Here is a 13,330-nt window from a genome sequence, read left to right on the forward strand (position 1 = left end):
TTTGGACAGAGCTGGGTGGGTACTTCCCTGACCAGAGTGTGCTTAACACACCCAAGGCCCTGGCTTCAACTCCCAGCATCCCGAAGAAAGAGAAAATAAAATTTGTTTAAAAAAAGTATGGTGCAAGCAATTTATAGGAGATATAGCTTGCCAGCTAAACCACCCTTTTCGATCCCCCTTCCTCTTTTAAACTATCGTTTGCTTAAATTGTTCCTACTCTCTCTTTGCCCTTTATTTCCTGCCTCCATTTTGTCTGGCTAAGTCTTTTTCATTTATTTATTTTTTCTGGGTCTTTGCCAAAATGCATGTAAAACCAAGATGGCAGCTTGCAGTGGAAAACATCCTACTGGGGTTTCGCCCTGTGACCCAGATGTTTAGGAACCCTGAAAGGGAGCTCCTCGAACCCCATCTTATCATCAACACTTCTTGGTCCCCCATTACCAAATCTCAAGTTAGCGTTCAGCTAACTGGCAGGCTCAACCCCAAGGCTTGTGGTACTCCTGACACATCTCTGATGGTACCTGCAAATTCCCCCCAGGTTTCCCTCAGAGCCATGAGGCTGAGCACAGGGAAATGGGAAGCACCTCGAGTTGGCCTCAATTTCACTGTCTCTAAGAAAGAACAGCTGTGCGTCGTAGGGTTGTTCCGGTGATTTTGCGCTGCTGTCGTTTGGTTGTGAGATGTTCAAACATTTACCATGATAATAAACAGTGAGTGCCACTATCTTCTTGAGTACTTACAATATACGCTGTGCTAGCTACGTTCATGCCAACACAAGCAAGAATCATTTGGGAAGAAGGAGCCTCAACTGAGAAAATGCCCCCGAGATTGGCCTGTGGGGGATTTTCTGTTATTGGAGGGCTCAGGTTGCTGTTCGTGGTGGACGGGTGGTTTTGAGTTTTATAAGGGAGCGGGCTGAGTAAGTCATGAAGTGCAAGCCAGTAAGCAGGATCCTGTTTTTTTTTTTATTCAGTTTCTTCCTCCGAGTCCCTGCCTTGACTTCTCTGGATGATGGAGTACAAGCTGTAAGAGGAAGTGAACCCTTTCCTCTACAAGGTACTTTTGGTCATGGTGTTACATCACAACAATAAAAACACTAAGATACACCATGTGTCTTTCCAAGTGGGATGGTGATCAAGACAGCTCAGACTGCTGGACCCAGGGCTGCGGCATCCAGGGTCCCGGGCTTTTGGGACACAGGCTTCCATTATGGTCATAAGAACAGAGCACTGTTCAAGTCCTATTATAAAAGTAACACTGAAGAACTCTTCGCTTTGGCTGCAGTGGATCACTAGGAGGTCCTGTCCTCTGCTGGCCGGGGTAGGTTTGTGTTAGCAATGCAAGGAGCTGTGAGACTGAAGGGAAGGGAAGACTCTGCAAGCCCCAGGCTGCTGGTCAACCCAAGCAGCGTTTTCCCAAAGTAGAACACTCTCTCTCTCTCTCTCTCTCTCTCTCTCTCTCAACGATAAATCATGCACTGGAAAACCAAGGTGTGGGAGAGTTTGGTTTTAGGCATTACCCGTTTGACTGACGTGTGGATTTGGGAAAGGCGGCCTTATTAGACTGGCAAATTCCCTCTGGAAATTTCGTGTGTCTCCCTGCAAAGGGAAGGAAGGCTGGCAGCAGCAAATGCTTCTTCAAACTCCTGGCATCTTTTTGCCTTCTGGGCTTATGGCTCCCCTATTCATCAGTGTTCCATGAGAACAACACATCTCTCAAGCCTCCCTATGTCCAGAATCAGTTACAGATTCTGTGTCCTTGTACCGCCCCCCCCCCGGGATCCCCAAAAGGAACAGAACCCACAGCACCACACACTCACAGCCTTCTTCGCTGGTAGCTTTATATACTGGACCCTGCACCTCTGGGCTGGGGATGCTCTTGAGTTTAGGAATCCGTGCTTAGGAGCAGGGTGGACTCCATGGAACATCAGTGAGACAAGGAGTATCAAGCTGGATTGTCAGACCTAAGTATGTGTGCTGTTTATTACTGCTATGGGTGTATACGCACGCGCCCTTCTTTTCATCTCCTATGCGCTGGCTTAGGGAACCGGGTCCTATCATCTGGTGATTTATACTCCTTAGAGGTGCAACCCCGCTCTTCCAGCCTTGCCACTCTTGGCAATAAACCCAGACTCATTTTATAAGGTTCTGATCCTGTGCTTTGTCCCCACAGCTAAAACAGTCCAGATGCTGACCCTCCAGGCATCTTCCCCAAACCTCCCAGCCCCAGTTCACCTCTCGTGAACAAATGGATTCCAGAAGGTCACCTGATTTTAAAACTATGATAGCAAAGAGACAGTGAGGGAGTATAGTCTCTCGCAGCCACTGTCCCTCAAACACCGTTCTGGCTGTGGAAGAGGAGGGTGTGGTGAGACTTGTGCCCCCTGCCCATGCTCTCAACGGGAACTCTGTTTATCCTCCAGGTCCCTCTCTGAGCTCTCTTGAAGGCTGCTCTTTCTTTCTCTGGCATCCCGAGGCTGAACTTCAGTGAGCTATTTAATGAGCTCAGCTAGCCTTATCCGACTTTTATAAATCGACTGATAGAGCTTTATGAGAGAACAAGTCAAGATTGTGCAGAGCGCCACAAATAACAAGTTCTGTGCCACTGCTCTTGAACTGACCTTATTAAAAACTGGTTATGATTCATTTTTTAAAATAATTCTTCTGAAATCAGGGATGCTAAATACATGGGAGATTGACTTGGGCATCCTAGACTTTCGAGTTTGCCCAATTCGGTTTTATTTTCAGCCAGAAAAACTGATACATCTTAAGATCTGTTGTTTTTGCCGTAAGCCACAAACTATTTTTAGTTACTGCAGGGGACTGCTGTTTAGTTGCAGAAAAGATTTGCTTTTAATCAATCAAATCTACTTTATGAGTGATAGGGTCATCTGGGAAAAACTCATACACACACCCTTTAAGAGGTGAATAAAATTGTGAAAACTCTTAATTATTACAATTATTCTATATTTATGTAATACATAATTACATTCTGCTAGAACATATAAATTAAAAAAAAAAATCCTTCCCTTGCCACCAGTTCGGCTTTGGTTATTTGAGTGAGAGCCCTTTCATTATGGCCTACAAGGATTTGAATTCTACTTTTTTGTGAAGAGAGACTGTTAGGCAATCCTCCCTGACTGGAGATTTTGTGAGCTGAGGTCACTGTGTTCTTGGGCTTTATTCCAGAGTGACTTCATTTCTGCCTGCTGGGATTTAAGTGGGACTGTTAATGTAAGGGCCACGGTTTGTAAGCCAAGGATGTCTTTTCTTCTGACGGCATGCTAAGTAGGACTGCACTGTATATTAAGACGCTCTCCAGTATTACAGAACTCTACGGGGTCAAACCTGGGGAGAATGAAAACACACACACCAGATCTGATAAAGCTTAATGAATTGGCACTGGGATGGCCTAGGTGTAGCTATGGAAAGTTCTAAAATAACAGCTCTCCATCTCCCGTTAAATGCGTCAAAATGGATTTCAGCTGTATCTGACTGTCAACAGGAGAGTCCTGTCAGGGTGTGTTTATAAAACTGGTTTGAAACAAACGGTAAAACTAGCTCTAGAGTTTCAAATGGGAAGCTAAGTGTTCACTGATCACAAACCTGCCCATTAGGAAGCTAGGCGTTCTTACCCAAGAGCAGCAGACATTCATGTAACCCACACTGCTGGGAACCTGAATGGGAATGCAGCTCAGAGACCTTGGGAAGAAAATTAGAACCGAAATTATTCCCTCAGCCAGTCCCTCCAGCCTTCAGGAAGAAAAAAGTAAGTGTTTCAAAATTACCTTAAAAGATTATTGAGATGTGCAGAAGACAGAGTTTGCAGAAGAATAGCTGTTGCAACATTTGTTACAGTGAAAACCTGAGCCAGTCAAATTGCTCTAAAGTGGAGACTTGGATAAACAAACGATGATACATTGTCAAAATGGAATCCTATTAGAACAATGTAATGCTTTCCTTGCCTTGCTCCCCACCCCCACCCCAGATTCTATCTCCCTTCTTTCCAAAGCAGGTTGCAAAACTGGAGACTCTAAAGCTTAATGCATATAATATTGATCTGCCAAAAGAGATATGTCCACTGGCACTATAGTGGCATGGCTGTTATGGGCCAGCAGACAACTTTCTGACTGGATTTGAGGCCAGCTCTATAGGAAAAAATTCATGTCTGGTCAAAAACCCATGGCTTGGAGACCAAAGGCTCTAGGGGAAGCCTACTACTATTTTGTTAGTTGATCGTGTTGTCAAACTGACTTCTAAATATTTATGTATATACCCATAGACCAGTGGTTTTCTTGGTCTTTGGTGAGAAACTTCTTTCTGCAGCAGGCAACAGTTAATACAGAGTTTCATAACTGTCATAGTACTTAGACTAACTGACATCTTTCTCAACTTCACCAAGGCTTCAGCAACATCACGGAGGAGGAGAGAAGAAAGAATATACGAGCAGAGGATGATGAAGAATTGTGTGAAATGTTGTCTGCTGGACATGACATGGCTGCTGTCCTCATGAACTTAACTGCAGCTCTGGTTACTAGCATCAGACTCGCACAAGAACAAACGAAGTATTCTAATGACCCCAACTTTGTCTACTAACATGAGCTTCAAGGCAAGAAGTCTGCATAATTGAGTTGTCCTGATCTAGGTGTAGTCTCAGCTATCTTTGTCACTTCACTGTTTCAGTTGTAGCTCTGCAAGGTGGTCCATTCTGCAAGGTAGTGGAGCACATTGCTAAACTGTTAATGTGCTCATTATTGAGGGAAAGGCCTCACCTTCCTGGATAATTGCCCTCATCTGGGGTGACTCAAGAAGGAAGGTTAAGGACAACCACTCAGTCTTTATACCTTCTGCCAAAGTGTGGACACAAACAGAAGACAATGATGCCAAGATTTCACCTGGCTTTTAGTTACTATCCTAGGTTCGCCTTCTGTTGCTGCATTAAAACACCAGCCACAAACTACTTGCAGAGGGAAGGATTTATTCGCTGATACTTCTAAGTGACTCCCCATCACTGAGGGAAGCCAGGGCAGGAGTTCAAACAGGAACCTGGAGACAGAAACTGAAGCAGAGGCTAAGGAGGAACACTGCAACCTGGCTTGCTCTCCATAGTTTGCTTAGCCTATTTTCTTATACAACCAAGGACCACCTGCCCAGTGGTAATTCTACCCACAGTGTTCTGGGCCCACCACTATTTTAAATAAGATTCCTATTGTTTTGAACAAAAAACACCATGACCAAAAAACAAGTTGGGGGAGGAAAGATTTTATTTGGCTTACACTTTCAGATCACAGTTCATCATTGGAAGAAGTCAGGAGAAGAACTTAAGCAGGGCAGGAACCTGGAGGCAGGAGCTGATGCAGATGCCATGGAGGGATGTTGCTTACTGGCTTGCTCCCCATGGCTTGCTTAGCCTGCTTTCTTATAGAACCCAGGACCACCAACCCAGGGATGGCACCACCCACAATGAGTTAGGCCCTCTCCCTTCAATCAAGAAAATGCCCTACAGATATTCCCAATGGGGCAATTTCTTTGTCGAGACTCCTTTCTCACTGGCATCTTTAGTTTGTTAACAAACGTTGACCAGCATAGTTACCTTGGAGCCCAAGTTCTGTTGAGCCAAAGCAGTTTCTAAGTGTGTATCCTAGGGTTAGCCATGTATGTCACTTATCTTTTGTGGTCACTTACATGATAACTTGCTTGGTCATGGTCACTTAAACAATAGCTTACCTAGACATAACTCTTTGTTGCCTCATCCCTTCAGTACATGAGAAAGCGTTTCCTCTATTGCTCTGTAGCACTCAGCATTCTTGCTGAGAAGTCTATAGCTGTCTTCCTCCTCCTACTCTTCATCCTTCCCCTCCTCCCTATTCCTCCCCTTTTCCCTCTTCCTCTTCTTTTCTCTCTTCCTCCTCTTTCACCTCCTTCCCTTCCTCCTCCCTCCTCTTCTTTCCCCCTCCCCCTTCCCCTCCTCCTCCCTTCCCTCCTGTTCCTTTCCCCTCTTCTCCTCTTCTCCCCCTCTCCTCTTCTTCCACCACCTCTTTCTCCCTCCCTCCCTCCTCTTGTTCCTTCTAAGTTAACCTGTGCTTTCTTTCTGGCACACTTAAGATTTCCCTTTACTCTGTATTTTATTCTCTGTTTCCTTACAGTACTCTCCATGGTGTTTGTTCTTATTTGTCTTTGGGAATCAAGAGTGAACTTGCAATGCACACCTTTCTGTCCTTTGCTCTGAGTAGTTCTTAGCTGATGCTGTTATTTTCAGCGCTTTCTGTTCATTTTCTATCGTCTTCCCCACTCTTTATCCAGGATTCATATTATATGCATTGGCAAAACTTGCATATTTGAGCTGTTTTTTTTCCCTCCTTCCCTTCCTCTCTGTAAGTTTGGAAAATAACTTTCTTTGTTCTAGGGCATTGGCTAGAGTCCCCTCAGAACTTCTGAAGCTGCTTCTTGGTGCCAGCAGCCTTGGTGACCTTGAACACATTGAATCAAACAGTCTTGCCCAGGGGCCTGCACTCTCCAACAGTGACATTGTCGCCCATCTGGGCATCCCTGAAACAGGGGGACAGGTGCCCAGACATGTTCTTGTGACGCTTCTCCAAGTGTTTGTATTTTCGGATGTGATGGAGATAGCCCCAGCAGATGACAACAGTCCTCTGAATCTTCATCTTCATCATGACGAGCAGCAGGATCCGACCTCGGATGGAGATGTTACCAGTGAAGGGGCATTTCTTATCTGTGCAGGTGCCCTTGATGGCCTCCTTGGGCATCTCGAAGCCTAGATCAATGTTTTTGTAGTCCCAAGAGAGTTTTTCCTTGCTAATTTCTCCCAGCAAAATATGCTACTTGTTTTGAAAGACTGTAGGCTGCTTTTGGTAAGTACGCTCTGGCTGGATGTGAGCCATCTTCCCAGCAGCCCGAGAGAAGGAGAGGTGGGCCCACTCTCGGCTTCCTTATTCACTGCCCTGTTATGAGCCTAGAAGTCATTCCATTTGTTAGCATCATAAAAATTCCTAGGGCTACACTTTTGTTTCCCAGCATTCCAGTTGGTCATGCTGCAGATTCATCTGCTTCTCCTTCCTTATGCCTGTTTTGTCCCACAGTGGCTAGTTCTTTTTTTCCCTCATAACTTTCATTCTCTTGTCTCTTTGAGCTTTTTTTATTTAAGCAATTTGTCACACTATATTAAAATTAATTTCCCTTTGCAGTGAATGTATGTTCTGATTTCATGTTTACTGACTGTATGTTTTAAGCTTAGGCTTCCTAATTTTGATTTGCAAGCTTATTTGAAGTGGAAATTGTTTTGCGGTTTGTCTGTGGCTTCCTTACTTTCCTTCCTCTCTGCTCTCATTGTTTCTGTTCCTCTAAATCTACTTGGCTCTGGGCTGTGGGATCCTGTTTTTTTTTTTTTTTTTTTTTTTTTTTGGAACCCAACATTGAAAAGGCAGCTTAGGACTTGTGATAGCTAATACTGACTCAACCTGACAGAATGGAGAATCGTCTAAGAGACAAATCTTTGGGCATGACTGAGGGATTTCATGGCTTATGCTAGGCTCTGGCCAGGCCTATCTTGAACAGAATCAGGAAGGCCCATCCTACAACTAGGCAGCCCCCTTCCCTGCAACTGGGTCATAGAACGCATTTAAAAAGAGAAAGCTATGCTTTACTCCTCTTTAAAAGGGGAACAAGAATACCCTTGGCAGGGAATAGGGAGGCAAAGATTAAAACAGAGACTGAAGGAACGCCCATTCAGAGCCTGCCCCACATGTGGCCCATACATATACAGCCACCCAATTAGACAAGATGGATGAAGCAAAGAAGTGCAGGCAGACAGGAACCGGATGTGGATCTCTCCTGAGAGACACAGTCAGAATACAGCAAATACATAGGCAAATGCCAGCAGCAAACCACTGAACTGAGAACAGGACCCCCGTTGAAGGAATCAGAGAAAGGACTGGAAGAGCTTGAAGGGGCTCGAGACCCCATATGAACAACAATGCCAACCAACCAGAGCTTCCAGGGACTAAGCCACTACCTAAAGACTATACATGGACTAACCCTGGACTCTGACCTCATAGGTAGCAATGAATATTCTAGTAAGAGCACCAGTGGAAGGGGAAGCCCTGGGTCCTGCCAAGACTGAACCCCCAGTGAACGTGATTGTTGGGGGGAGGGCGGTAATGGGGGGAGGATGGGGAGGGGAACACCCATAAAGAAGGGGAGGGGAAGGGATTAGGGGGATGTTGGCCCCGAAACTGGGAAAGGGAATAACAATTGAAATGTAAATAGGAAATACTCAAGTTAATAAAGAAAAAAATAAAAAAAAAGAGAAAGCTAGCCGAACACACACACACACACACACACACACACACGCACACACGTTCATTCATTCATTGCTTTCTGCTTCCCTCCTACCAACTGTGACCAGATGCCTCACACCTACTATTGTGGCTTCTCTGCCTTCTTACGCTATACCCTTGAACTGTGAGCCAAAACAATTCCTTCCTTCTTCCTTAGTTGCTTTAGTATTTTGTCACTGCAGTGAAGCAAACACTGATACAGGATGGACTTGGTGACAGTCACCTCAGGCCTGTGTGTAAGCTGGCATGTGGCTTATGCCTTTTCCTGGCTCCAGGTGTGCTCTCACCTCTGTGAGGCCACAGATTCCCCTGAGTCATAGCTCAAGTGGTCTCTGGCTAAGGACGATGACCGGAATTCAAGTCCCTGGTTATCAGTTGGAGGGAACATCCAGCCACTTGCAACTCCACTAATTCCAGGCTGATGTCTGTGGCTTTCACACTTTATCATTTTGTAGTCTGTTGTGTCCCCCCCACCCCATTTGTAGATATAGTGAATTATTTTTTTCTTCAAGCAGCCTTAGTGTAATTTTTGTTTTATGTTTACACATTCATTGTGCATTTGGGGTTGAACATCAAAGTCACTGTGTGTGTGTGTGTGTGTGTGTGTGTGTGTGTGTGTGTGTGTGTTTATTTTTGCTGTGTTGAAGATTGACTGACCCCTGACCCTGTGGACTTCTCTCAAATTTCATCAGACATTCAGCAGCCGTGTTTAAAACCTTACTTGCTATGCATTGTTTTCTGCAACAAATTTGACCGTCAGTTGGTGCCTGGGCCACCGATTGCCACGCTAAAGAACTGAATTTTTTATTGACAGAGTGAAGATGACATGGTGCATTGAAATGAAAGGAACACACGCTTCCATCAAAGATACATTTATCCCCACTAAAGTAAGAGCTTTGGGTCTAAACCGATTTGCAACGTCTGTGGTCTCTAAAGTGCAGGGGCAGATAAACACATTCTCTAGAGATTTACGGTGGATATGAAGTCATGGGACTTGATAGTTTAAAGGAATACGGAGGATCGTGCATCTATAGGTTCCTTATTTCTGGGTCTGGAAGAGATGCTAAGAGAAATTAAAAGTCCTTTTCAAAGTTACATACTAGGCAGGATTTGCACAATTGGGTCCTCTTAGAGTTTGCATTTCTGTGCCAAAGCTGTCAATAGCATATATCAAAGGTGACAGAAGTAGAAGGTTTGATAAATGACTTCTACTCTCATGTTTAATTATTTACAAAATGGAGGCACTTCACAGAGCAAAGCACATCCAGGTTTCTTAAGCTCTCAGTTTTAATCTACTCTGTATTTTAAAATGTTGATATGCACAGAAAGCTTCACTGGCGAGGACACTTGTCTATTTGGATAAACACAGAAGAAAATTTAAGAGTAGTTACAACACTGTATACTTAATTGCCAATGGACACAGGCATTAAAATATGACTCTAATTGACTAAGCAGAAGAGTAATTTATCACAGGAACTTTGTGTACCTCATAAACTTGTTGAGAAGGCTAGAAACCCACACCTGAGAGTGTTTCAAAAATGTACTGTGATGGTTTGTATTTGCTTGGTCCAGGATGTGGCGCCATTAGGAGGTGTGGCCCTGTTGGAGTAGGTGTGTCACTGTGGGTGTGGGTTCTGAGACCTTCACCCTAGCTGCTTAGAAGTCAGTCTTCCACTAATAACCTTCAGATGAAGATGTAGAACTATCAGTTCTGCCTGTACCAGGCCTGCCTAGATGCTGCCATGCTCCCACCTTGATGATGACGGACTGAACCTCTGAACTTGTAAGCCAGCTCCAATTAAATGTTGTCCTTTATAAGACTTGCCTTGGTCATGGTATCTGTTCACAGCAGTAAAACCCTAACGAAGACCACTGATATACCACTACCCTTGGCCAACACTTTAGGCCCAGCCTACAAAGGTACATCACTACCGCTGAAAGCACTGGGCACTAGAGTAAACTAGAACTCACAGAGATCTGCCTTTACTGAAACTCCAACCATCACATGACCACCATCGCGGCTGTAGGTAATACCTCGGAGTCTTGAAGTGGTCTCTACTGGGCCTGAAAGCTAGTCACCTCCCTCACCACTCTCAGCTGCGTAAGGATTCTCCTGTGCAAAGCTTGCTCCTTCAAGCAAGATGGCTATGTTTGGCCATCTGTAATCAGTAGGATCTGGTTCACATCGCAATGTGCTAACTGCAAGTGAGGGGACGTCGTCTTGAAGAGACAGAGTTCAGGTGTACCAGTTAGTGAACAAGTTTGCCAGTGTTTATTATATTTAAAGCCATAGTTGTTGAAGAGACGAAGTAATTGAGGCAATTCTGGGATTGCATTTAGGGCTCGATGGTCTCTTGCGTTAGACAGCACCATTCACCCCTCTAAGCTTATCCCTTGCCGTCTCCACCCTGCACAGTGCCCCATAGACTGTGTATAAGGGAATCCTTGGGCTCTGCCTTTGGGTGGCTTTGGCCAGTGGGAAGGACTGACTGTTGGGATGACTGAAACTGAGGTCTGAGCATGTACATCCCCCAATCCCTACCTGGATGAGATGCAAGATGTTTTCCCAGAGCCCTGCAGGGTGATCCTTTCCTACGTCAGGAGTCCTGGCAACCACTCCACCCTCCCTCTTGCCCTTCAGGTGTGGTGGTTCCCAGTAAGGATCTTTGGACCACTTTCCTCTCTTGTGATGTAATCTTTTAAAACTCTTCTCAGAGGCCCCATTCCCATGGACTGCCAAGCCTCGCTCAGTCCCTGGAGGGTGCATCCATCCTTTCATGGTATGCACTTGGATCTAACTTTCTAATCTCACCTATCAAAGTGCTGAGACACACTGTTTCCTTCTGAAACACGAGCCTCTGATGAAACGAATTAGACAAAGAAAACACGCCTTAAATGTGGCTGTAAGAGAAGTCTGTCGTCAAGGTTTTAACATTTAATTTTGAAATAGCGCTAACAAATTTCTTCTCAGTTCTCAACATCTATCAGAAAAATGTACCAAAAAAAAAAAAAATCCTGAATTTGGAGTTTGGAGGACCATTTCAGACAAGGAAAACGAAGACCTCTCTCTCTCTCTCTCTCTCTCTTTCTTTCTCTCTCTCTCTCTGTGTGTGTGTGTGTGTGTGTATGTCTGTCTCTGCCTTTCTGTCTCTGTCTGTCTCTCTGTGTGTGTATGTGTGTCTGTCTGTCTCTGCCTTTCTCCCCGCCCCGTGTGTGCGCGCCTCCCCCCCTTCTCTGATAGTGGCTAGTTCTGAGGTAAGCCCAGATGTTGAGGAAGATGGATTCACAGACACAACACGAAATGATAGCTATTTATCCTGTCTGTCCACATAGATGAATAGACATACTGCCTCTGTTTGCCACAGATAACAATGTTACTGCTTTGGGTGGATTTTCTTTTTTTTTTGACACAGAGGAAAATGGTGTGTATCTGAATCTTCATAAAACTCTGACTAGCTTCTTGCTTAATGGCTGCTTCCTCTAGTTCCTTTGATTGATGGACAATTTCCTCTTACATTCTAACACATGTCTTAACCACTCCTGCCATGTGTAACATAAAATACTCTGTGCGTGAAATTCTTACTAATATAATCCAGCAATGAATCAAAGGAAATTTCTATGGAATTCTGCTCTCCACCCCAAACCTTCCCCCACCCTGAAATTTCATAATAAAGTAACAGTAACTAAAAACAACCCCCAGTAGAGGTTTGGTGTGCCCCTACTCCTTTTGGAGTTGAATAATGAGTTTACGAAGCTTCAGATTGACAGGTATAGGAAGATTGACAGGTATAGGAAGATTGACAGGTATAGGAAGATTGACAGGTATAGGAAGATTGACAGGTATAGGAAGATTGACAGGTACAGGAAGATTGACAGGCACAGGAAGATTGATGAGTACAGAAAGGCACTGCTTTCGTCTTAAAAATCACGTCATTTTTTTATGTTTACTAAATGCCAGTGGTTTGCTTCTGTTCCTCCCAGAAATGTGGTGTGTGCTGGCTGTTCTCAAACAGCTTCGATTTAAATGTGGACATGGTGAAAATTATTTAAATTTCATTAAATGCTAAGCTGCATAGCATTCCATGATAGATGTTTAGGGACGTGGACTGTGTTCCTGCATGCTACAAGCTCTAATATTTCTGGCTGGCTCACTGGCTTGAAACAGTGCTTCCTGTAGATGACTGGGCTTGGTAAACTATGCTCCTATCTCTTGTCTCAAGCCTTATCTTAAAAAACAATTAATTAATTTTATTTTTATGTATATTGGTGTTTTGCTGTCAAGTATGTCTGTAGGAGAATGTTGGATCCCTCAAGAGTTATAGACAGTTGTGAGCTGCCATATTGGTGCTGGGAATTGAACCCGGGTCCTCTGGAAGAGCAGCCAGTGCTCTTAAGTGCATCTCTCTAGCACCCCAAGCCTTATCTTAATACAGTTTGAAATCTTTCTCCATTTGTAGCACCTACATCATAAGCAATTTCTAGGACTTTCACTGTAATGACCTAACAAATTTTTATAACCTGTATTTAAAACAATTTTCATTTTTTGAACCTGCAAATAAGATTCGTACTCCTATTCAGTTATTCTAGTTGTGGCCCATAGGTCTAATGAATTTGGACTCTGGTTCTGTTATTTGGTTATTAGCCGCTGTCGATTATGATTGTTGAAAGCTTCACCCTGAGTAGGCCTTGATCATATAAAGGTTTAGTGTCCTTGGAAGTTGGTGAAATGTTGCTGTCTGTCTTAATTCATGCCATCAGTCATGTCTCAGAGCTGGAAGATGGCTTAGTCGGGAAAGTACATGTTATACAGGCATGAGGACCTAGTTCTGGTAGTTGGAACACACAAGAAGCTAGACATGGTGGTGTGTTCCTGGCTCCCTCTGCTGATCAGGCAGAGACAGGAGGATGCCTGGCTAGCCATTTTCTAGCTGCTGTGCGCCAGGTTCAGTGAGAGTCTCAAAATTTACAGTTTAC

At 44.3% G+C, this 13,330-nt stretch overlaps 1 pseudogene; it reads right to left on the reverse strand.

Annotated features, from left to right (window-relative positions):
- Positions 1 to 6,424: 6,424 nt before the first annotated feature.
- Rps11-ps13 (ribosomal protein S11, pseudogene 13) lies at positions 6,425 to 6,901 on the reverse strand (annotated as a pseudogene).
- Between the last annotated feature and the right edge of the window lie 6,429 nt (positions 6,902 to 13,330).

Source organism: Rattus norvegicus, chromosome 11 (assembly GCF_036323735.1).
Source record: "Rattus norvegicus strain BN/NHsdMcwi chromosome 11, GRCr8, whole genome shotgun sequence".
In the NCBI taxonomy this organism is placed as follows: domain Eukaryota; kingdom Metazoa; phylum Chordata; class Mammalia; order Rodentia; family Muridae; genus Rattus; species Rattus norvegicus.